At 52.4% G+C, this 9,892-nt stretch overlaps 1 long non-coding RNA gene across 1 annotated transcript in view; it reads left to right on the top strand.

Moving 5' to 3' along the window:
- The first annotated feature begins 6,378 nt into the window (after positions 1 to 6,378).
- LOC144674307 (uncharacterized) overlaps positions 6,379 to 9,892 on the top strand; it is a 79,921-nt gene continuing 76,407 nt past the window's right edge. The window contains exon 1 of the long non-coding RNA XR_013574503.1: positions 6,379 to 6,410. This is a non-coding gene — a long non-coding RNA (uncharacterized LOC144674307). The remainder of the gene's footprint in view (positions 6,411 to 9,892) is intronic.

The raw sequence follows: 9,892 nt of genomic DNA, 5'->3' as shown, positions 1-9,892 counted from the left end.
CCTGGGTTAGAGAGAGAGAGGGGAAATCAGTCAGTGTTCCTGCTCCTGATCATTGTCCAGTGAACCCTGGGTTAGAGAGAGAGAGGAAATCAGCCAGTTTTCCTGCTCCTGATCACTGTCCAGTGATCCCCAAGTTAGAGGGAGGGAAGAAATTAGACAGGGTTTCAGGTCCTCATCACTGTCCAGTGATCCCTGGGTTAGAGAGAGGGAGAGAGGGGATAATCAGACAGGGTTCCTGCTCCTGATCACTGTCCAGTGATCCCAAGGTTAGAGAGAGAGAGAGGGGAAATCAGCCAGGGTTCCTGCACCTGATCACTGTCCAGTGATCCCTTGGTTAGAGAAAGAGAGAGGGGAAATCAGCCAGTGTTGCTGCTCCTGATCACTGTCCAGTGATACCTGTTTTAGAGAGAGAGGGGAAATTAGCCAGGGTTCCTGCTCCTGATCAATGTCCAGTGATTCCTGGGTTAGAGAGAGAGAGAGAGAGGGGAAATCAGCCAGGGTTCCTGCTCCTGATCACAGTCCAGTGATCCATAGGTTAGAGAGAGAGAGAGTGAGAGGAAATCAGCCAGGGTTCCTGCTCCTGATCACTGTCCAGTGATCCCTGGGTTAGAGAGAGAGAGAGAGAGGGGGAAATCAGCCCGTTTTCCTGCTGCTGATCACTTCCAGTGATCCCTTGGTTAGAGAAAGAGAGAGGGGAAATCAGTCAGTGTTCCTGCTCCTGATCACTGTCCAGTGATTCCTGGGTTAGAGAGAGAGGAAATCAGTCAGTGTTCCTTCTCCTGATCACTGTCAATTAATCCCTGGTTTAGAGAGAGGGGAAATCAGCCAGGGCTTTGCTCCTGATCACTGTCCAGTGGTCCCTAGGTGAGAGAGAGGGAGAGGGGGAAAATTAGCCAGGGTTCCTGCTCCTGATCACTGTTCATAGATCACTGGGTTACAGAGAGAGAGAGCGGAAATCAGCCAGGGTTCCTGCTCCTGATCACTGTCCAGTGATCCCTGGGTTAGAGAGAGAGAGAGAGGGAAAATCAGCCAGGGTTCCTGCTCCTGATCACTGTCCAGTGATCCCTAGGTGAGAGAGAGGGAGAGAGGGGAAATTAGCCAGGGTTCCTGCTCCTGATCACTGTTCATAGGTCACTGGGTTACAGAGAGAGAGAGCGGAAATCAGCCAGGGTTCCTGCTCCTGTTCACTGTCTAGTATTCCCTGGGTTAGAGAGAGGGGAAATCAGCCAGGGCTTCTGCTCCTGATCACTGTCCAGTGATCCCTGGGTTAGAGAGAGAGAGAGTGAAAATCAGCCAGGGTTCCTGCTCCTGATCACTGTCCAGTGATTCCTGTGTTAGAGAGAGAGAGTGTGGAAAACAGCCAGGGTTCCTGCTCCTGATCACTGCCCAGTGATCCCTGGGTCAGAGAGAGAGAGAGAGGGAAAATCAGCCAGGGTTCCTGCTCCTGATCACTGTCCAGTGATCCCTAGGTGAGAGAGAGGGAGAGAGGGGAAATTAGCCAGGGTTCCTGCTCCTGATCACTGTTCATAGATCACTGGGTTACAGAGAGAGAGAGCAGAAATCAGCCAGGGTTCCTGCTCCTGATCACTGTCCAGTGATCCCTGGGTTAGAGAGAGAGAGAGTGAAAATCAGCCAGGGTTCCTGCTCCTGATCACTGTCCAGTGATTCCTGTGTTAGAGAGAGAGAGTGGGGAAAACAGCCAGGGTTCCTGCGCCTGATCACTGTCCAGTGATCCTTGGGTTAGAGAGAGAGAGGGGAAATCAGTCAGGGTTCCTGCTCCTGACCACTGTCCAGTGATCCCTGGGTTAGAGAGAGAGAGAGGGGAAAGCAGCCTGGGTTCCTGGTCCTGATCCCTGTCCAGTGATCCTTGGGGTTGAGAGAGAGAGGGGAAATCAGCCAGAGTTCCTGCTGCTGATCACTGTCCAGTGATCCCTGGGTTCGAGAGAGAAAGAGAAAATCAGCCAGAGTTCCTGCTCCTGATCACTGTCCAGTGAACCCTGGGTTAGACAGAGAGAGGGGAAATCAGCCAGAGTTCCAGTTCCTGATCATTGTCCAGTGATCCCTGGGTTAGAGAGAGAAAGGGGAAATCAGCCAGAGTTCCTGCTCCTGATCAGTGTCCAGTGATCCCTGGGTTAGACAGAGAGAGAGGAAATCAGACAGGGTTCCAGGTCCTGATCACTGTCCAGTGATCCCTGGGTTAGAGAGAGGGAGAGAGGGGACAATCAGACAGTGTTCCTGCTCCTGATCACTGTCGTGATCCCAAGGTTAGAGAGAGAGAGAGAGGGGAAATCAGCCAGGGTTCCTGCTCCTGATCAATGTCCAGTGATTCCTGGGTTAGAGAGAGAGAGAGAGAGAGGGGAATTCAGCCAGTTTTCCTGCTCCTGACCACTGTCCAGTGATCCCTGGGTTAGAGAGAGACAGAGGGGAACGCAGCCTTGGTTCCTGGTCCTGATCCCTGTCCAGTGATCCCTGGGTTAGACAGAGAGAGAGGAAATCAGCCAGAGTTCCGGCTCCTGATCATTGTCCAGTGAACCCTGGGCTAGAGAGAGAGAGGCAATCAGCCAGAGTTCTAGCTGCTGATCACTGTCCAGTGATCCCTGGGTTAGAGAGAGAAAGGGGAAATCAGCCTGAATTCCTGCTCCTGAACACTGTCCAGTGATCCCTGGGTTAGACAGAGAGAGAGGAAATCAGCCAGAGTTCCAGCTACTGATCATTGTCCAGTGAACCCTGGGTTAGAGAGAGAGAGGAAATCAGCCAGGTTTCCTGCTCCTGATCACTGTCCAGTGATCCCTGAGTTAGAGGGAGAGAGGAAATCAGCCAGGGTTCCAGGTCCTGATGACTGTCCAGTGATACGTGTTTTAGAGAGAGAGGGGAAATTTGCCAGGGTTCCTGCTCCTGATCAATGTCCAGTGATTCCTGGGTTAGAGAGAGTGAGAGAGAGAGAGGGGAAATCAGCCAGGGTTCCTGTTGCTGATCACTGTCCAGTGATCCATAGATTAGAGAGAGAGAGAGAGGGGAAATCAGCCAGGGTTCCTGCTCCTGATCACGGTTCATAGATCCCTGGGTTGGAGAGAGAGAGAAAGAGAGGAAATCAGCCAGGGTTCCTGCTCCTGATCACAGTCCAGTGATCCCTGGGTTAGAGAGAGAGAGAGAGTGGAAATCAGCCAGGGTTCCTGCTCCTGATCACTGTCCAGCAGTGATCCCTGCGTTAGAGAGAGAGAGAGAGAGGGGAAATCAGCCAGGGTTCCTGCACTGACCACTGTGCAGTGATCCCTGGGTTAGAGAGAGAGAAAGAGGGGAAATCAGCCAGGGTTCCTGCTCCTGGTCACTGTCCAGGGATCCCTGGGTTAGAAACAGGGGAAATCAGCCAGGGTTCCTGATCCTGATCATTGTCCAGTGAATCCTGGGTTAGAGAGAGAGAAAGAGAGGAAATCAGCCAGGGTTCCTGCTCCTGGTCACTGTCCAGTGCTCTCTGGTTTAGAGAGAGAGAGGTGAAATCAGCCAGGGTTCCTGCTGCTGATCATTGTCCAATAATTCCTGGGTTAGAGAGAGAGAAGGAGGGGAAATCAGCCAGGGTTCCTGCTCCTGATCACTGTCCAGTGATCTCTGGCTTAGAGAGAGATAGGGGAAACCAGCCAGGGTTCCTGCTCCTCATCACTGTCGAGTGATCCCTGGTTTAGAGAGAGAGAGAGAGAGAGGTGAAATCAGCCCGATTTCCTACTGCTGATCACTGTCCAGTGATCTTTTGGTTAGAAAATGACAGAGGGGAAATCAGCCAGTGTTCCTGCTCCTGATCACTGTACAGTGATACCTGTGTTAGAGAGAGAGAGAGAGAGAGAGGGGAAATCAGCCAGGGTTCCTGCTCCTGATCACGGTTCATAGATCCCTGGGTTGGAGAGAGAGAGGAAATCAGCCAGGATTCCTGCTCCTGATCACTGTCCAGTGATCCCCGAGTTAGAGGGAGAGAGGAAATCGGCCAGGGTTACTGCTCCTGATCACTGTCCAGTGATCCCTGGGTTAGAGAGAGGGAGAGGGGGTGAAATCTGACAGGGTTCCTGCCCCTGATCACTGTCCAGTGATCCCAAAGTTTGAGAGGGAGAGCGGGGAAATCAGCCAGGGTTCCTGCTCCTGATCACGGTTCATAGATCCCTGGGTTGGAGAGAGAGAGAGAGAGAGAGAGAGAGAGGAAATCAGCCAGAGTTCCTGCTCCTGATCAATGTTCAGTGATTCCTGGGTTAGAGAGAGAGAGAGAGAGGGGAAATCAGCCAGGGTTCCTGCTCCTGATCACGGTCCAGTGATCCCCCTGGGTTAGAGAGAGAGAGAGAGTGGAAATCAGCCAGGGTTCCTTCTCCTGATCACTGTCCAGCAGTGATCCCTGCGTTAGAGAGAGAGAGGGGAAATCAGCCAGGGTTCCTGCACTGATCACTGTGCAGTGATCCCTGGGTTAGAGAGAGAGAAAGAGGGGAAATCAGCTATGGTTCCTGCACCTGGTCACTGTCCAGGGATCCCTGGGTTAGAAACAGGGGAAATAAGCCAGGGTTCCTTATCCTGATCATTGTCCAGTGAATCCTGGGTTAGAGAGAGAGAAAGAGAGGAAATCAGCCAGGGTTGCTGCTCCTGGTCACTGTCCAGTGCTCTCTGGGTTAGAGAGAGAGAGGTGAAATCAGCCAGGGTTCCTGCTGCTGATCATTGTCCAGTAATCCCTGGGTTAGAGAGAGAAAAAGAGGGGACATCAGCCAGGGTTCCTGCACTGATCATTGTCCAGTGATCCCTGGGTTAGAGAGAGAGAAAGAGGGGAAATCAGCCAGTGTTTCTGCTCCTGATCACTATCCAGTGATCCCTGGGTTAGAGAGCGAGAAAGAGGGGAAATCAGCCAGGGTTCCGGCTCCTGGTCACAGTCCAGGGATCCCTAGGTTAGAAACGGGGTAAATCAGCCAGGTTTCCTGATCCTGATCATTGTCCAGTGAATCCTGGGTTAGAGAGAGAGAAAGAGAGGAAATCAGCCAGGGTTCCTGCTCCTGATCACTGTCCAGTGATCCCTGGGTTAGAGAGAGAGAGAGAGGGGAAATCAGCCAGGGATCCTGCTCCTGATCACTGTCCAGTGATCCCCGAGTTAGAGGTAGAGAGGAAATCAGCCAGGGTTCCTGCTCCTGATCACTGTCCAGTGATCCCTGGGTTAGAGAGAGAGAGGGGGGAAATCAGCCAGGGATCCTGCTCCAGATCACTGTCCAGTGATCCCCGAGTTAGAGGGAGAGAGGAAATCAGCCAGGGTTCCTGCTCCTGATCACTGTCCTGTGATCTCTGGGTTAGAGAGAGGGAGAGGGGGTGAAATCTGACAGGGTTCCTGCTCCTGATCACTGTCCAGTGATCCCAAGGTTAGAAAGGGAGAGCGGGGAAATCAGCCAGGGTTCCTGGTCCTGATCACGGTTCATAGATCCCTGGGTTGGAGAGAGAGAGAGAGAGATGAAATCAGCCAGAGTTCCTGCTCCTGATCACTGTCCAGTGATACCTGTTTTAGAGAGAGAGGGGAAATTATCCAGGGTTCCTGTTCCTGATCAATGTCCAGTGATTCCTGGGTTAGAGAGAGAGAGAGAGAGGGGAAATCAGCCAGTGTTCCTGCTCCTGACCACTGTCCAGTGATCCCTTGGTTAGAGAGAGAGAGAGAGTAGAAAGCAGCCTGGGTTCCTGGTCCTGATCCCTGTCCAGTGATCCCTGGGTTAGACAGAGAGAGAGGAAATCAGCCAGTGTTCCGGCTCCTGATCATTGTCCAGTGAACCCTGGGCTAGAGAGAGAGCGGAAATCAGCCAGAGTTCTAGCTGCTGATCACTGTCCAGTGATCCCTGGGTTAGAGAGAGAAAGGGGAAATCAGCCTGAGTTCCTGCTCCTGATCACTGTCCAGTGATCCCTGGGTTAGACAGAGAGAGAGGAAATCAGCCAGAGTTCCAGCTACTGATCATTGTCCAGTGAACCCTGGGTTAGAGAGAGAGAGGAAATCAGCCAGGTTTCCTGCTCCTGATCACTGTCCAGTGATCCCCGAGTTAGAGGGAGAGAGGAAATCAGCCAGGGTTCCAGGTCCTGATGACTGTCCAGTGATACGTGTTTTAGAGAGAGAGGGGAAATTTGCCAGGGTTCCTGCTCCTGATCAATGTCCAGTGATTCCTGGGTTAGAGAGAGAGAGAGAGGGGAAATCAGCCAGGGTTCCTGTTGCTGATCACTGTCCAGTGATCCATCGATTAGAGAGAGAGAGAGAGAGGGGAAATCAGCCAGGGTTCCTGCTCCTGATCACGGTTCATAGATCCCTGGGTTGGAGAGAGAGAGAAAGAGAGGAAATCTGCCAGGGTTCCTGCTCCTGCTCACAGTCCAGTGATCCCCCTGTGTTAGAGAGAGAGAGCGAGTGGAAATCAGCCAGGGTTCCTTCTCCTGATCACTGTCCAGCAGTGATCCCTGCGTTAGAGAGAGAGAGAGAGGGGAAATCAGCCAGGGTTCCTGCACTGATCACTGTGCAGTGCTCCCTGGGTTAGAGAGAGAGAAAGAGTTGAAATCAGCCAAGGTTCCTGCACCTGGTCACTGTCCAGGGATCCCTGGGTTAGAAACAGGGGAAATCAGCCAGGGTTCCTGATCCTGATCATTGTCCAGTGAATCCTGGGTTAGAGAGAGAGAAAGAGAGGAAATCAGCCAGGGTTGCTGCTCCTGGCCACTGTCCACTGCTCTCTGGGTTAGAGAGAGAGAGGTGAAATCAGCCAGGGTTCCTGCTGCTGATCATTGTCCAGTAATCCCTGGGTTAGAGAGAGAAAAAGAGGGGACATCAGCCAGGGTTCCTGCACTGATCATTGTCCAGTGATCCCTGGGTTAGAGAGAGAGAAAGAGGGGAAATCAGCCAGTGTTTCTGCTCCTGATCACTATCCAGTGATCCCTGGGTTAGAGAGCGAGAAAGAGGGGAAATCAGCCAGGGTTCCGGCTCCTGATCACAGTCCAGGGATCCCTAGGTTTGAAACGGGGTAAATCAGCCAGGTTTCCTGATCCTGATCATTGTCCAGTGAATCCTGGGTTAGAGAGAGAGAAAGAGAGGAAATCAGCCAGGGTTCCTGCTCCTGATCACTGACCAGTGCTCTCTCGGTTAGAGAGAGAGAGGGGAAATCAGCCAGGGTTCCTGCTTCTGATCATTGTTCAGCAATCCCTGGGTTAGAGAGAGAGAAGGAGGGGAAATCAGCCAGGGTTCCTGCTCCTGATCACAGTCCAGGGATCCCTAGGTTTGAAACGGGGGAAATCAGCCAGGGTTCCTGATCCTGATCATTGTCCAGTGAATCCTGGGTTAGAGAGAGAGAAAGAGAGGAAATCAGCCAGGGTTCCTGCTCCTGATCACTGACCAGTGCTCTCTCGGTTAGAGAGAGAGAGGGGAAATCAGCCAGGGTTCCTGCTTCTGATCATTGTTCTGCAATCCCTGGGTTAGAGAGAGAGAAAGAGGGGAAATCAGCCAGGGTTACTGCTCCTGATCACTGTCCAGTGATCTCTGGCTTAGTGAGAGATAGGGGATACCAGCCAGGGTTCCTGCTCCTCATCACTGTCGAGTGATTCCTGGGTTAGAGAGAGAGATAGAGGTGAAATCAGCCCGATTTCCTACTGCTGATCACTGTCCAGTGATCTCTTGGTTAGAGAATGAAAGAGGGGAAATCAGCCAGTGTTCCTGCTCCTGATCACTGTACAGTGATACCTGTGTTAGAGAGAGAGAGAGAGAGGAAATCAGCCAGGGTTCCTGCTCCTGATCACTGTCCAGTTATCCCTGGGTTAGAGAGTGGGAGAGGGGGTGAAATCTGACAGGGTTCCTGCTCCTGATCACTGTCCAGTGATCCCAAGGTTAGAGAGGGAGAGCGGGGAAATCAGCCAGGGTCCTGCTCCTGATCACGGTTCATAGATCCCTGGTTTGGAGAGAGAGAGAGAGAGGAAATCAGCCAGGGTTCCTGCTCCTGATCACTGTCCAGTGATCCCTGGGTTAGAGAGAGAGAGAGAGAGAGAGGGGAAATCAGTCAGGGATCCTGCTCCTGACCACTGTCCAGTGATCCCCGATTTAGAGGAGGAGAAGAAATCAGCCTGGGTTCCTGCTCCTGATCACTGTCCAGTGATCCCTGGGTTAGAGAGAGGGAGAGGGGGTGAAATCTGACAGGGTTCCTGCTCCTTATCACTGTCCAGTGGTCCCATGGTTAGAGAGGGAGAGCGGGGAAATCATCCAGGGTTCCTGCTCCTGATCACGGTTCATAGATCCCTGGGTTGGAGAGAGAGAGAGAGGAAATCAGCCAGAGTTCCTGCTCCTGATCAATGTTCAGTGATTCCTGGGTTAGAGAGAGAGAGAGAGAGGGGAAACCAGCCAGGGTTCCTGCTCCTGATCACTGTCCAGTGATCCCTGGGTTAGAGAGAGAGAGAGAGAGAGAGTGGAAATCAGCCCGAATTCCTGCCGCTGATCACTATCCAGTGATCCCTTGTTTAGAGAAAGAGAGAGGGGATATCAGCCAGTGTTCCTGCTCCTGATCACTGTCCAGTGATTCCTGGGTTAAGGAGAGTGGGAGTGGGGAAATCAGCTAGGGTTCCTGCCCCTGATAACTGTCCAGTGATCCCTAGGTGAGAGAGAGGGAGAGAGGGGAAATCAGCCAGGGTTCCTGCTCCTGATCACTGTTCATAGATCACTGGGTTACAGAGAGAAAGAGAGGAAATCAGCCAGGGTTCCTGCTCCTGAACAGTATTCAGTGATCCCTGGGTTAGAGAGAGAGAGAGAGAGAGAATGGAAATCCGCCAGTGTTCCTGCTCCTGTTCACTGTCCAGTGATCCCTGGGTTAGAGAGAGGGAAAATTAGCCAGGGTTTCTGCTCCTGATCACTGTCCAGTGATTCCTGTGTTAGAGAGAGAGAGTGGGGAAATCAGCCAGGGTTCCTGCTCCTGATCACTGCTCAGTGATCCCTCGGTCAGAGAGAGAGAGATTGGGTAAATCAGCCAGAGTTCCTGCTCCTGATCACTGTCTAGTGATCCCCGGGTTAGAGCGAGAGAGGAAATCAGCCAGGGTTCCGGTCCTGATCATTGTCCAGTGATCCCTGGGTTCGAGACAGGGAGAGGGGGGAAATCAGACCGGGTTCCTGCTCCTGATCACTGTCCAGTAATCCCAAGATTAGAGAGAGAGAGAGGGGAAATCAGCCAGGCTTCCTGCTCCTGATCACTGTCCAGTAATCCATAGGTTAGAGAGAGAGAGAGGGGAAATCAGCCAGGGTTCCTTCTCCTGATCACTGTTCATAGACCCCTGGGTTGGAGAGAGAGAGAGGAAATCAGCCAGGGTTCCTGCTGCTGCTCACTGTCCAGTGATTCCTGGGTTAGAGAGAGAGAGAGAATGGAAATCAGCCAGGGTTCCTGCTCCTGATCACTGCCCTGTGATCCTTGGGTCAGAGAGAGAGATAGAGAGAGGGGAAATCAGTTAGTGTTCCTGAACCTGACCACTGTCCTGTGATCCCTGGGTTAGAGAGAGAGAGGGGAAAGCAGCCTGGGTTCCTGCTGCTGATCACTGTCCATTGATCCCTGGGTGAGAGAGAGAAAGGGGAAATCAGCCAGAGTTCCTGCTCCTGATCACTGTCCAGTGATCCCTGGGTTAGAGGCAGAGAGTGGAAATCAGCCAGAGTTCCAGCTCCTGATCACTGTCTAGTGATCCCCGGGTTAGAGGGAGAGAGGAAATCAGCCATGGTTCCAGGTCCTGATCATTGTCCAGTGATCCCTGGGTTAGAGAGAGGGAGAGGGGGAAATGAGACAGGGTTTCTGCTCCTGATCACTGTCCACTGATTCCTGGGTTAGAGATAGAGAGAGAGGGGAAATCAGCCAGGGTTCCTGCTCCTGATCACTGTCCAGTAATCCATAGGTTA

Source organism: Cetorhinus maximus, unplaced genomic scaffold (genome assembly GCF_964194155.1).
Source record: "Cetorhinus maximus unplaced genomic scaffold, sCetMax3.hap1.1 HAP1_SCAFFOLD_623, whole genome shotgun sequence".
NCBI lineage: Eukaryota > Metazoa > Chordata > Chondrichthyes > Lamniformes > Cetorhinidae > Cetorhinus > Cetorhinus maximus.
The sequence above is the reverse complement of the archived record's forward strand: the minus strand, read 5'-3'. Positions and strand labels throughout refer to the sequence as shown.